We start from the raw sequence: 13,121 nt of genomic DNA on the forward strand, positions 1-13,121 counted from the left end.
AACATATGTCTCTCCTACCAAGCACAGCTGCAACAAGCAAGCCCCACTATGCCATCTGTGGTACCAGGTCTACATATTGCTCCAGATTACCGAATTTTCGTTAAGAACTTTGTTAGAAAATGAAAAGATCCACACTTTCTGGGCCCCTACACAGTGATCAAGCACCGCCAAAGGCAGTGAAGGTGCAGGAATTGAAACATGGAATCCACATCACAGAAATCAGACCAGCCCAAAATTGTGCCCCTCATCCTTATCAGGAGTAGGGGGGGGGGGAAATAGAAAACATTTGGAATATGATCACTTTTTTTATGCAAAACTTAAGCTTACAAAATCCCAGCCCCTGAAAGCCTGGTGGGATCTTCATTGAGATAACAAGCCTTCTGCCAATAGATATTTTTATTCGTTTTTGATGTGTATATGTTTTACATTAAAGGAAAGGAAAAGGTCCTGCTAGGTAGTCAAATGTTGCTGCCCCATTCTTAAGAGACAAGGGTCTGCCAGGTAGTCTGATGAATGAATTAATGTTGCTGACCCGCTCTTAAGAGGCAAGGGTCTGCCAAGTAGTCGGATAAATGACCCGCAAGCACCATTATGCCCTAGGGAATTTACAGATGAAACTGACAAATTATGAGGGCCAAAAAGAGAAATTTCTCAGCACTCTATGGATCCCTTGTGGCACCAGAACATGTGGTACAAAGGTTTACATAAGATAGTTACAGCTCATTTCAATGCAGCATGTTTTGCTTGTACCCTTATATCACAAACTGTTGATAATCAAGTAATAAGTTTGATAACCCTGATGTTATGAGACATCAAGGGGAGAGTGCAATTTAATGGTTGGAATTTTTCAACACTAAAATGGTTTTCCACAACAATATTAGAAGAACGAGCTCAACCAATATTTCAGGATTTTAGCCCGCTTCAAAAGCCAGAATTTCTCAGACAATCAAAACACACACTTAAAACAGTGGTAGACCTACTGATGAAGACTAGGAAATGTAGTAGCAAGAGTGACTCCACTTCTGAATACTGGCCACAGTTAACATTTCAGGCCCAGGTTTATGTCAGGGGCAGTGGCGAGGAAATAGGACAATGGTCTGCCCCTCAAGAGTGTTCAAGGAAAGGTAAAATTATGTTACAATATATAATCAGATATGTACAAATTGTACCCATACATGGAATTCTGAGGTATTCTCACACCTTTTTGGATCCTGTTCCTACCCCTACACACACTTTCAGGTAATAAATATGACATCCCCACAAAAGGTACTTGCAGCATTGAAGGATACCACTCGGGTATGTGGTACATAAGCATGTGTCCAGTTGCCATATACCTGGAAGGGCCTGTGCTCTGCTGCCATAATGGTGTCCCAGATATTGATAGTTCCACTACATGACAATATAACAGTGGAAGATATCTATGCGCATACACAGGAGCGACAACATGCACTAGTACATAGATGGAAGAGGCATGTACCCCAATACTTCGCCCAAGATGTGCAATCTGTGCCGGATGACTACAAGGTTTAGAACGGATCTGAGGTAGCCTCTCCCGGAGAGGACTGAGCCTTCCCCACAATCCACATCCCGTTGGTTACATCTGACCAAATATCAATTAAAGCTACTAGTAAACCGCACGGAGGATGGATTCAATTCCATCAAATTAGTGCTTTGGGCTATGCACATCACCGTTATGCAAAACATTGATGGTGTTGGGCATGCTAACTGCCATTGAAGGTGGGGCATGAGCTGAAATAGAGTCCTCCTGTTGTACGTTCACCCCAGGAAATGACAAAGAAAATGGAACACTAACCAATGCTATACAAGCCATACGTACTTTAAGGGAAACCAGGGCGAGGGAGCAGAAGGACCCCAGTGATTGGTTTTCTGGCTAGTTTTCATGACTACCATCCTAGCTATCAGAACTGTAAAACGCCTTATTACCAATAATAGTTTTATTATTATGCTGCTACTGCTTCCAAACAATACTGCCAGAAACTAGCAATAAAGATAGCCATTCTAGGTATGAACACCACATAAGGCACAAGGATAATAAGCGTTGGAAATTCAGCAGGGGGTGGGGGGGGACGTTGGGATGTGGAAACAGAACCTTCACTCCATCTTGTGAAGAAACTCCATTTTATGTCATTCAACCAAAGGAATGTGGAGAAAACAAACTCAAAGTATGTGCTACGCCCAGAGTCTCAGTACATAGATAGTCACAAGGCGCAGGCAGAGAAAGAACACAAACAGTTCCAAGAAACACGGGTTATCTAGAGTCAGCAGAACATGCCCAGTCAAAGGGGGTGTAGGGTGGGTGACATATTCAAAGGGTGTCACATGTGTGAAAGATAGAGGTTGGGAAAGAAATCACATGGCTAACAGATGTTCTTGCAGCTTGTAATGTGTACATCAGCTATTGCATTCAACGCTTGTTGAAGTGCATAAATACTGGACCCAGTCAGATGGTCTTTAGACTCCCCCTTGTACGAGACTTCAAATGCAGCACTACAGTGGGTCTCAGCTGTGAAAAGAAGTCTACCTCGAGAACCCAAGATGCAAGGCTCTGCTAATTTCTAAGGGCAGAGGGACGAAAATTGTCCAGAGTGGATAAGCATGCCACAGTTAAACCAAAATGCATCCTCTAGAACATATGTCCCCCATAAGTATTATGAAGGGTGTTAAATCTCTAAGTGGGGGGGTGCTTTGCAGGCAATGGTGGCATATGCGCATGGCTGAGTTCTGCTTGTCGAATGCGCCACGATGACAGGAATCCTGTGTCCCAGGAAGGAAGATGGGCCCCTACTCACTGAAGACAGACCTGTCCGTAGGATCATGGGGGAGGGGGGGTATTCTTGGGGTTGGCGCTCCCACACAGCAGACAGCAGCCCATTGTGGCCATCCTGCTGAGCACACCCTATGGACACTTCGGTCCATCAGATCTCCAGACAGCACTGAGTCCTCCTGACTTACTGAGATGCCTTCCTGGACAGAACAGCAACATTCAGTACCAGAACTGGCCTCAACACTACAGATTGGAAGCCAAGGCAGCCGGCCACGAGGATCGGCTGGTGCTGGACGAGGCCTGCAATTAACACTGCAGGGACAGAGATGCGGAGGAAAACAAGGTATACTAATTCTGTCCCCTGCTTCTCCTCATGTATTAGCTACGCAATTAATACATAGGGCAACCCTAGAGGACAATATGAGGCCTGGAGGCACTGGAAGGCCTACACAGTAGAGATGCAGCCTCTAGAATTAATCCTTGGACAGTGGGATCCTCCTGAGGAATAGTGGCATACTGCTGGAGAGGACTGCTGGTCACCCCTGAGAAGGACATGATCCATCATTGTGGAAAGTGAGGGGAGGAACGACTGTGTAGCAGAGAACACCAGCGAGACGAGCCCAGTGGAACAGAGAGGTGCACAAGTTGGCGGTGGACCCCCCCCCCCCCAAATCCTCCTCCCTCTTTTATTCACCTGACCTACATATCAGTAGTAGTGTTGGGACCAGCAACCTTGGGTGACATGCGTACATTGAAGGCAGGGAAAGGAAAGGAGCCAGAGAAGACTCCGAAAGGGGCTGGAGGAGATACTCAGACATCACAGGAAGACCCGCTAACAGCTCACATTTCGGTGATCCCAGTGGCCATCAGAGAAACTAAAGGCACAGATAGTGGCAGTGATGAACTAAGTGGGCCTCCTGGACACAGATCATAAGAAACTTGCGGACAGGGTGAAGGATTAGAGAAGCTACAGCTGGTGCATCTGACAGTACAGGACTGTAAGGAAATGCCTCCTTGGCATGGTTACCCCCTGACTTTTTGCCTTTGCTGATGCCAAGTTATGACTTGAAAGTGTGCTGAGGCCTGCTAACCAGGCCCCAGCACCAGTGTTCTTTCCCTAACCTGTACCTTTGTCTCCACAATTGGCACACCCTGGCATCCAGGTAAGTCCCTTGTAACTGGTACCCCGGTACCAAGGGCCCTGATGCCAGGGAAGGTCTCTAAGGGCTGCAGCATGTCTTATGCTACCCTGGAGACCCCTCACTCAGCACAGACACATTGCTTGCCAGCTTGTGTGTGCTGGTGGGGATAAAATTACTAAGTTGACATGGCACTCCCCTCAGGGTGCCAAGCCAACCTCACACTGCCTATAGGTATAGATAAGTCACCCCTCTAGCAGACCTTACAGCCCTAAGGCAGGGTGCACTATACCATAGGTGAGGGCATAAGTGCATGAGCACTATGTCCCTACAGTGTCTAAGCAAAACCGTAGACATTGTAAGTGCAGGGTAGCCATAAGAGTATATGGTCTGGGAGTCTGTCATGCACGAACTCCACAGCACCATAATGGCTACACTGAAAACTGTGAAGTTTGGTATCAAACTTCTCAGCACAATGAATGCACACTGATGCCAGTGTACATTTTATTGTAAAACACACCCCAGAGGGCATCTTAGAGATACCCCTTGAAACCTAAACCGACTTCCAGTGTGGGGTGACTAGTTGTAGCAGCCTGCCACACACCAGACATGTTGCTGGCCACATGAGGAGAGTGCCTTTGTCACTCTGTGGCTAGTAACAAAGCCTGTACTGGGTGGAGGTGCTTCTCACCTCCCCTGCAGAAACTGTAACACCTGGCGGTGAGCCTCAAAGGCTCACCCCCCTTTGTTACAGCACCCCAGGGCACTTCAGCTAGTGGAGTTGCCCGCCCCCTCCGGCCACAGCCCCACTTTTGGCGGCAGGGCCGGAGGAGATAATGAGAAAAACAAGGAGGAGTCACTGGCCAGTCAGGACAGCCCCTAAGGTGTCCTGAGCTGAGGTGACTGACTTTTAGAAATCCTCCATCTTGCAGATGGAGGATTCCCCCAATAGGATTAGGGATGTGCCCCCCTCCCCTCAGGGAGGAGGCACAAAGAGGGTGTAGCCACCCTCAGGGCTAGTAGCCACTGGCTACTAACCCCCAGACCTAAACACACCCCTAAATCGAGTATTTAGGGGCTCCCATAACCCAGCAAGATAGATTCCTACAACCTAAGACGAAGAAGGACTGCTGAGCTGAAAAACCTGCAGAGAAGACAGAGACACCAACTGCTTTGGCCCCAGCTCTACCGGCCTGTCTCCCCACTTCAAAAGAACTGCTCCAGCGACGCGTTCCACAGGGTCCGGCAACCTCTGAAGCCTCAGAACTACCCTGCATCTAAAAGGACCAAGAACTCCTGAGGACAGCGGCTCTGCTCCAAGAAAGAAGCATCTTTGCAACAAAGAAGCAACTTTGAAAGAGCACACGTTTCCCGCCGGAAGCGTGAGACTTTGCACTCTGCACCAGACGCCCCCGGCTCGACTTGTGGAGAACAAACACCACAGGAAGGACTCCCCAGTGACTGCGAGCCTGTGAGTAGCCAGAGTTGACCCCCCTGAGCCCCCACAGCGACGCCTGCAGAGGGAATCCAAAGGCTCCCCCTGATCGCGACTGCCTGCTTCAAAGACCCGACGCCTGGTAAGGACACTGCATCCGCAGCCCCCAGGACCTGAAGGATCCAACCTCCAGTGCAGGAGCGACCCCCAGAGGGCCCTCTCCCTTGCCCAGGTGGTGGCTACCCCAAGGAGCCCCCCCCCCCGCCTGCATTGCTGAAGAGACCCCTTGGTCTCCCATTGGATTACATTGCAAACCCGACGCCTGTTTGCACACTGCACCTGGCCGCCCCCGTGCCGCTGAGGGTGTACTTTCTGTGCTAACTTGTGTCCCCCCCCCCGGTGCCCTACAAAACCCCCCTGGTCTGCCCTCCGAAGACGCGGGTACTTACCTGCTGGCAGACTAGAACCGGGGCACCCCCTTCTCCATTGAAGCCTATGCGTTTTGGGCACCACTTTGACCTCTGCACCTGACCAGCCCTGAGCTGCTGGTGTGGTAACTTTGGGGTTGCCCTGAACCCCCAACGGTGGGCTACCTTGGACCCAACTTTGAACCCTGTAGGTGGTTTACTTACCTGCAAAACTAACAAACACTTACTTCCCCCAGGAACTGTTGAAAATTGCAGTGTCCAGTTTTAAAATTGCTTATTGCCATTTGTGTGAAAACTGTATATGCTATTTTGCTAATTCAAAGTTCCTAAAGTTCCTAAGTGAAATACCTTTCATTTAAAGTATTGTTTGTAAATCTTGAACCTGTGGTTCTTAAAATAAACTAAGAAAAGATATTTTTCAATATAAAAACCTATTGGACTGGAATTCTCTGAGTGTGTGTTCCTCATTTATTGCCTGTGTGTGTACAACAAATGCTTAACACTACCCTCTGATAAGCCTACTGCTCGACCACACTACCACAAAATAGAGCATTAGAATTATCTATTTTTGCCACTATCTTACCTCTAAGGGGAACCCTTGGACTCTGTGCATGCTATTTCTTACTTTGAAATAGTACATGCAGAGCCAACTTCATACAAGGACCGTACAAAACGATGCATGCAGCTGGAGAAGGGAATAGCGGCGATTGCTGGCCACCTGGAAGACGCGGAGGGGAGAGCTAGAAGGCAACGTGTGCCTGATCGTAGTCCCTCAAATGGTGGAGGGAAGGAGTGCTGAACTATTCGTGGAAGAGTGGCTGGAGAAGAAGGCGCTCCAAGGTAGACAGTCGCTATTCTTTTCTGTAGAATGAGCGCACCGAATACCAGCGAGGGGGCTAGCCCCTGGACAGCCACCTCGTCCCATTATTATGCGCTTGATGAAATACCAGAACAATGTTTTACAACTCTCGCCCAGGTCTGGCTTTTGGCTCTAGAGGGACAAGAAGTGAACAGCAACGGGGTAATTTCATGCTAGTCAAAAAATGCTATGTCAACTGGTCTTAAAATACACACTTATCTTCCCTGCAAAGCTAAGAGTGGTGTATAAGGAAAAGGCCCATTGCTTGTTCACCACCCAGGAAGCATGGAACTGACTGGAACAAGAAGGTTTATTGTATGGGACAGCGGCAACACCAGAAATCAATGGAGAATGGCAGCAGAGCCAACACAGGAGGAAAAAGACTACAGGACGCAGATCCTCTGACGAAAGCACAGATAATTGTGGAGAAAGAACAGGCAGTGGCAGAGGTCAAGAACCGTAAGGACATCCTGAGTAACAATAAATGGATGGCCATTGCACCAGAGGGAGGGGCAGCGTCACAGTGTCCGGGGGTTCTGAATCAGAAACAGAAGGCAAGCAAATGCCATGAGTCACCCCAAAGAGAGCAGATCACAATCTAAAGCCTGTGGTTCTCCGTCTACACCTCTCCAAATTGTAAGTACAAATTTGGTCCGGTATTAGAGGTCGACATGGACTGTCGCTGGGACTCTATTGGGACTTCCTTAAAATCTAGCTTGTATACACGAGGGAGTTAGGGCGGGAGACAGAGTGGGTGGACTTTACGCTGCCTTGATTTGAGTGACAAATTGACACGACACCTGCGCAGCCTACATCTGCATGATTTGTTCAAACAAAGTTTTATCATGTTGATTGAGTTACGGGCACACCAATACCCTGATTTGGGCGGGTGGCCATGTTCTAGATCACGGTAAGGTAGGGTGGGGGCACGTTGGGGACAGTTAACACTGAAACACATACAAGAAAAAATAATGAGAGACAGGGACAGACTGGACCCCCTTCATGTCCAAGGCTCAAATGGCACAGCATAAATTATTTGCAACACAATGGCCCAGTCATAGACTGACCCCAGTGTCCTGGAACGTTAATGGCCTGGGTAACAGGGTGAAGAGAGGGTTTTTTACCAGGGCTTTCCACACATATAAAGCGGACATGCTGTTTTTGCAAGCACTTGTACGCTTGATTCAGAAAACCAGTGTCTGGAACAGGTTAAATACAAGTGGCATCATATACACTACATACATCTGAATCATCCATACATGGTGAGACACAGCAGGAGCTTTAACCTAGTACTCAACACCCAACTGGACAGTGAGCGTCAAACCAGAAAAAAAAAATATCACAAAGGGGAAACTAGAGGACTTTACGAGGGCCTTTGGGTTGGAGGTCCCTACATGAACTGGAAAGTGAGCTCTTCTACTGTAAACTTCACACTTGTATAGCGCACTACTCACCCGTTAGGGTCTCAAGGCACTGTACGCATACCGCTGTGGAACCCCCTCCTGGCTTTTCCCTGTGAGGCGCCCACTCCTGGGCAACCCCTAGGATGAAGCCAGGCATCCAAGCGATGCCAGGGCCGTTGTGGGGATTAAGCAAGCTATTGCCCAGAGTTACAGAGTGGGACCCATTAATTAGATTAGGCACTGAGGCAAGAATTGTCTGGTCCAAGGGAATTGAGCCCAAGACCTGCCGAGGTAGGAATTGAATCCGGGTCCCGGGCCAGATCTCTGCATCAGGGTCTGCTGCTCTAACCATTGTGCCACACTTCTCCACTACTCACATGCAATGTCAACCAGGCTGGACTACTGCCTAATACCTAGGGACACACTTGGCAGATTCACAGAAGCCAAATACTTGTCCTGAGGTATATCTGACCATGCACCTATACAAATTATTCTGAATACTAATAGGAAGAGGGAACCCAGAGAATGACGGTTGGCCACCAGGAGACTTGTGGCTAAGAAGGTAGTCAAAGCACTTCAAACAGCGAGTGAAACTTACTTTCAGGAAAACAGGTACAGTTAAGAGAGCATGAGTGTTGTGGGAGACATACAAGGCAACACTAAGATACTGATAGCAGGAGAACTAGGAGACAGAAGAGGGACACCAAAGACTGGAAACCCTAAAGCAAACAACCAAGGCACTGGAGACAGACTATAATACTAACCCTTAATAGCCATTAAACTGAACCTGGAGCATGTATGCACTGAATAACATGAAGTTAAGACCTCCTTCCTGGCCAAGCAAAAATGCATATATGAAGCCGGCAACTACTACTGACATGGCTAGGAAGCCATTAGTGGGACAGCAGATATATTCAAGAAATCCAACTGGAAACGGGGGTGGTGGTGGTCAGGGATAACAAATGCATTGCAGCAACCTTTGCGGCGTGCATGACAGCCTTCTATACAACGAGGGCAGAGGTACCGGTGGAGGAGACCAAAAACTTTGTCATGGACTGTTTGGTCAAGACATTAAACCTAGAACAGCGGGAAACATTGGAGGCTGACCTCAGAGAGTCTGAAATAGCTGTGGCTTTGGCTCAGTTGCAGGCAGGGAAAGCCCCATGGTCTGCCATTTGATTTTTTCCGCAAAATGGGTAAGAGACTGACCAAAATACTACCAGCGATGTACCAAGAGGCCCGCACTGCAAGGAAACAGCCAACAGATAAGCACACCACAACAATTCTTCACATCCCTAAGTCTGGGAAACCGGCACATAAATGTGAGTCATACTGGCCGATATCCCGGTGGAACGCAGACACCAAAATCCTAGCAAAAGTGCTGGTGAATAGACTACGTACAGTGATAACTGACCTTGTACTCACAGATCAGACTGGCTTCATGGCCAATCGCTCAGCGAAACTGAATCTTTGATGCTTCCACAAAAACATTATGTAATCAGGCAATAGGGGCGATCCTTGAGCCATAGTGTCCCTGGACGTCAATAAATCATTTGATTCAGTGGCATGGACATAACTTTTCCTAATACCGGAAAGGATGGCATTTGGCCCTAAACCTGGATCAAACTGTTATATAAGAAGCCCCTGGCCAGAATCAGGTTAAACGGCTGTCTCTTGTATTCAGCACAGTAAGAGACATACAGAAGGGATGCCCCCCTCACCCTGATGCTCTTCGGCTCGCGGTGGAACCCCTGGCAGAACTACTGAGGGTTGATGGAGGCAGATGGGAGACTCTGGATTGGAGGAGAGGGTGTCACTATATGTCGATGACATCCTCCTTTAATTGTCATACACAAGCAGCTCACTGGCCCACATTCGGTAACTCTTCAGCATCTTCGGTGAGTACTCAGGCTTTGCAATTCATTGGGAGAAGTCCCTCATATTTCTGATGGGAGGCTGGAAGGAGCAGATCATGCAAACCCTTCCTCTGAGGAAAACAGTATAAGTTAAAATATTTGGGCACCTGGATCATCAGAAATATGATTTTCTTTATGCAAGTAAACCCTTAGCCACCACCCCCCATCAATAGCAGTATAGCCAAAGAGGAGAAAATAGAAGAGGAATCGCCACTGAACCGGAGATTGCTAGATGGACATGTACAACACAAGTTAATACCCTTAACATATGAAACACTGATGCACAACACACAGGGGTCACTGACACGCGTTAAGGACCAATGGAAAGAGATATAGGGGATGTTGAAGATGAGGATTGGCAGGATGCGCTGGGGTTTCCGGCTGAGGTAGCCATTAAAGCCAGCTACCCGTTAATTCAACTACAATTGCTCAACAGAACATTATTATTTCATAACACTGCTCCACAAAACTGGGAGGACCAGGGACACTAGCTGTCTTCGGAAATGTGGACAAGATGGTACATTTATTCATACACGGTGGCACTGCCTGGGTATATGTCCTTTCTGGAGCTATGTAAAATCCTCACTGGAAGGGGCGTTGAGAACACCCATAGATCTGACACCCCAGGTGGCCCTAGTGGGAACTTGGGGACCTTCTGCCCTCACGAGATATCAGAGGCTTTCGGTAAATTATAGGCTCATGGTTGCTAAAAGAGACATTGCCCAGAAATGGAGAAGGAAGGCACCCCCATCACCTAGGAAAAGGGACAAAGGGAAGATATGATGTAAAACAATGGAATAAGAAGTCCATAGAGGCAGGGGCTGTGCAAAGATGTTTGAAATTATCCAGGGACCCTGAGACCTAGAGGGTGACAATTAGCCTACACACCGACACGGGGCACTATATGAAGGGGATGGGAAGGACAAAAAGGTACAGGATCACATGAGTCACAGAGGATGCATTCACACAGTCACAATTCAAGAATAGCTCCTCAAGTGATTGTCGGACTATGGCAGGAGGGGTTTTGGGTTGCGGTAGGGTAGAGGAGAACCGGTTTTGGGGGAATCACGTAATAATGGATCAAATGTAGTAGTGTCTGTAATGCTCATGTATGTAATGCTGGTTAATGCTTAAAGAACAAAGCAATATTATGTTTCTATAAACTACACTCTAATAAAAATGTATTTTAAAAAAAGCTTTAGAATGAGAATGAAGACACATTTGGTGATATGCTGAACTTAGATCAACTATCAAAAAGTATTTCGTTCTGTACTATAAGGTAATCATTTCACTAATATTAGTTAACAGGAAAACATGGGGTGGGTAGTGGTACCAACTACTACTACAGCACTTCTGAGAACCGTTAAATCATACCCGATTGACTCAACATATTAACTCTTGAATTTATACTGCTGGTCTTTCTATCCTGTGGCTTGCAATTGAATGTGGATGGTTTATGATGTTGTATATTTTTTCTATTGTTATGGATATGTCATAAAATCAATGATAAGATTTAAAAAATATTTGGTAACTGGAATTTGTCTGCATCAGAACTATGTTTGGTTACCTTAGATCAATGCATAAACTAATACAGGGGTGTGGAATTTATTAAAATATCTACTTGTCCAGGGGACAGGTTGCTTCTCAAATCTACTTGTCCTGTAAAAAGATCTACTTGTCCCTTTGGTGCCAAGTAGTGTGGCGACAAATTATGGCAGCAATTAATAGCCTCTCTGATTATGCCAGGGCTACTACCATAGTAGGGCTTGAATACTTGGAGTTTCAATCCCTACTGTAGCAATTTCCTTATTTTGCCACCTTTCTGCAGATCTGCATACTAGGGCTGGAGGAAGCAGTAAGCAATAGTTCCAGGGCAGGAATGCCTTTGAGTCTGCAAACCTACTAACCTGCATGTTTTAAAGATTTTTACCAGCTTCTCTCTAATATTTTCCCATAATAAGAAAGGTTGGACATTTACTCCTGACAATGGCAGAATTAGAACTTCTTCCAGGGTTGGGAAGAATGTGGCTGGAGGGAAAATGAACTTGCAAATGCTCAATAGATTTTCACATGAGCAAATCTACACATCGTATTTACCCATGCTAAAATACAGTTCACAAATATTTTATAGGGGTACAACATATACCATGGGTGCACTTTTGTGACTTTCTTTAAGAATTTGGGGCCACAAGTAGGTAGGTTCAGATTTGTGACCTGCAAATTGCGAGTCGCAAATCCGAATGTAGGATGGTGTCCTTGACACCATCTGTGATTCGCAAGGGCTTCGCAAATGCCCACATCATGAATAATCATGAGGTGGGTCGCAATTTGCGACCCCCTCGCGAATGGTGGCCTGCTGGAGACAGCAGACCACCATGTCTGTGACTGCTTTTCAATAAAGCAGTTTTTTTTTGTTTTTTTTTGTAATGCAGCCCGTTTTCCTTAAAGGAAAACGAGATGCATAACAAAAGCGAAAAATGAAACGTTTTTGTTTCATTTTTTCAGAGCAGGCAGTGGTCCGCAGGACCACTGCCTGCTCTGAAAAAATGTTTACAGTGACATTCACAATGGGGGGGAAGGGGTCCCATGGGGATCCCTTCCCTTTTGCGAAAGTGTTAGCACCCATTTGAAATGGGTGCAAACTGCGATTGGTTTGCGCCCGCGTTTGCGGTCACAAAACAATCCTACATTGCACTGCGAGTTGCAATTAGGAAGGGAACACCCCTTACTAATTGCGAGTCGCAAACCCGTTTTGTGATTCGGTAACCAGGTTACTGAATCGCAAAACTGGGTTTGTGCATCACAATGTGCTTTTTGCACGTCGCAAACAGCGAAAGTCGCTGTTTGCGACATGCAAAAAGCTACCTACATGTGGGTCTTGGTCCCTAATTAGGTCTGGTGTTAACAAAGACATTTTGTTTTTATTAAACTTCTATTTCTCGCTCTTTCGGCTGGCTGGCTTTACTGTGAGTGATCGCATTCTGCTCTTCCACAAGGAGCATATTGCCACACAAAGTAGTTTTGTTCAGTGTCAGGAACTACAGTGGCAATCAGTGACGTAACGAAACGGGAGGGTGCCCCTTTGCAAAGAACATGGAGGAGCCCCCTCTCCAGACTCACTCAGGGCAGGTGCTGAAGGGGCCCCCTGGAGGGCGG

At 47.0% G+C, this 13,121-nt stretch overlaps 1 protein-coding gene across 1 annotated transcript in view; it reads right to left on the reverse strand.

The window, feature by feature from the left end:
- Positions 1 to 13,121, reverse strand: part of TOP1MT (DNA topoisomerase I mitochondrial) — a 711,804-nt gene that overhangs the window by 470,399 nt on the left and 228,284 nt on the right. The window lies entirely within an intron of this gene.

Source organism: Pleurodeles waltl, chromosome 2_2 (assembly GCF_031143425.1).
Source record: "Pleurodeles waltl isolate 20211129_DDA chromosome 2_2, aPleWal1.hap1.20221129, whole genome shotgun sequence".
NCBI classification, from domain to species: Eukaryota; Metazoa; Chordata; class Amphibia; order Caudata; family Salamandridae; genus Pleurodeles; species Pleurodeles waltl.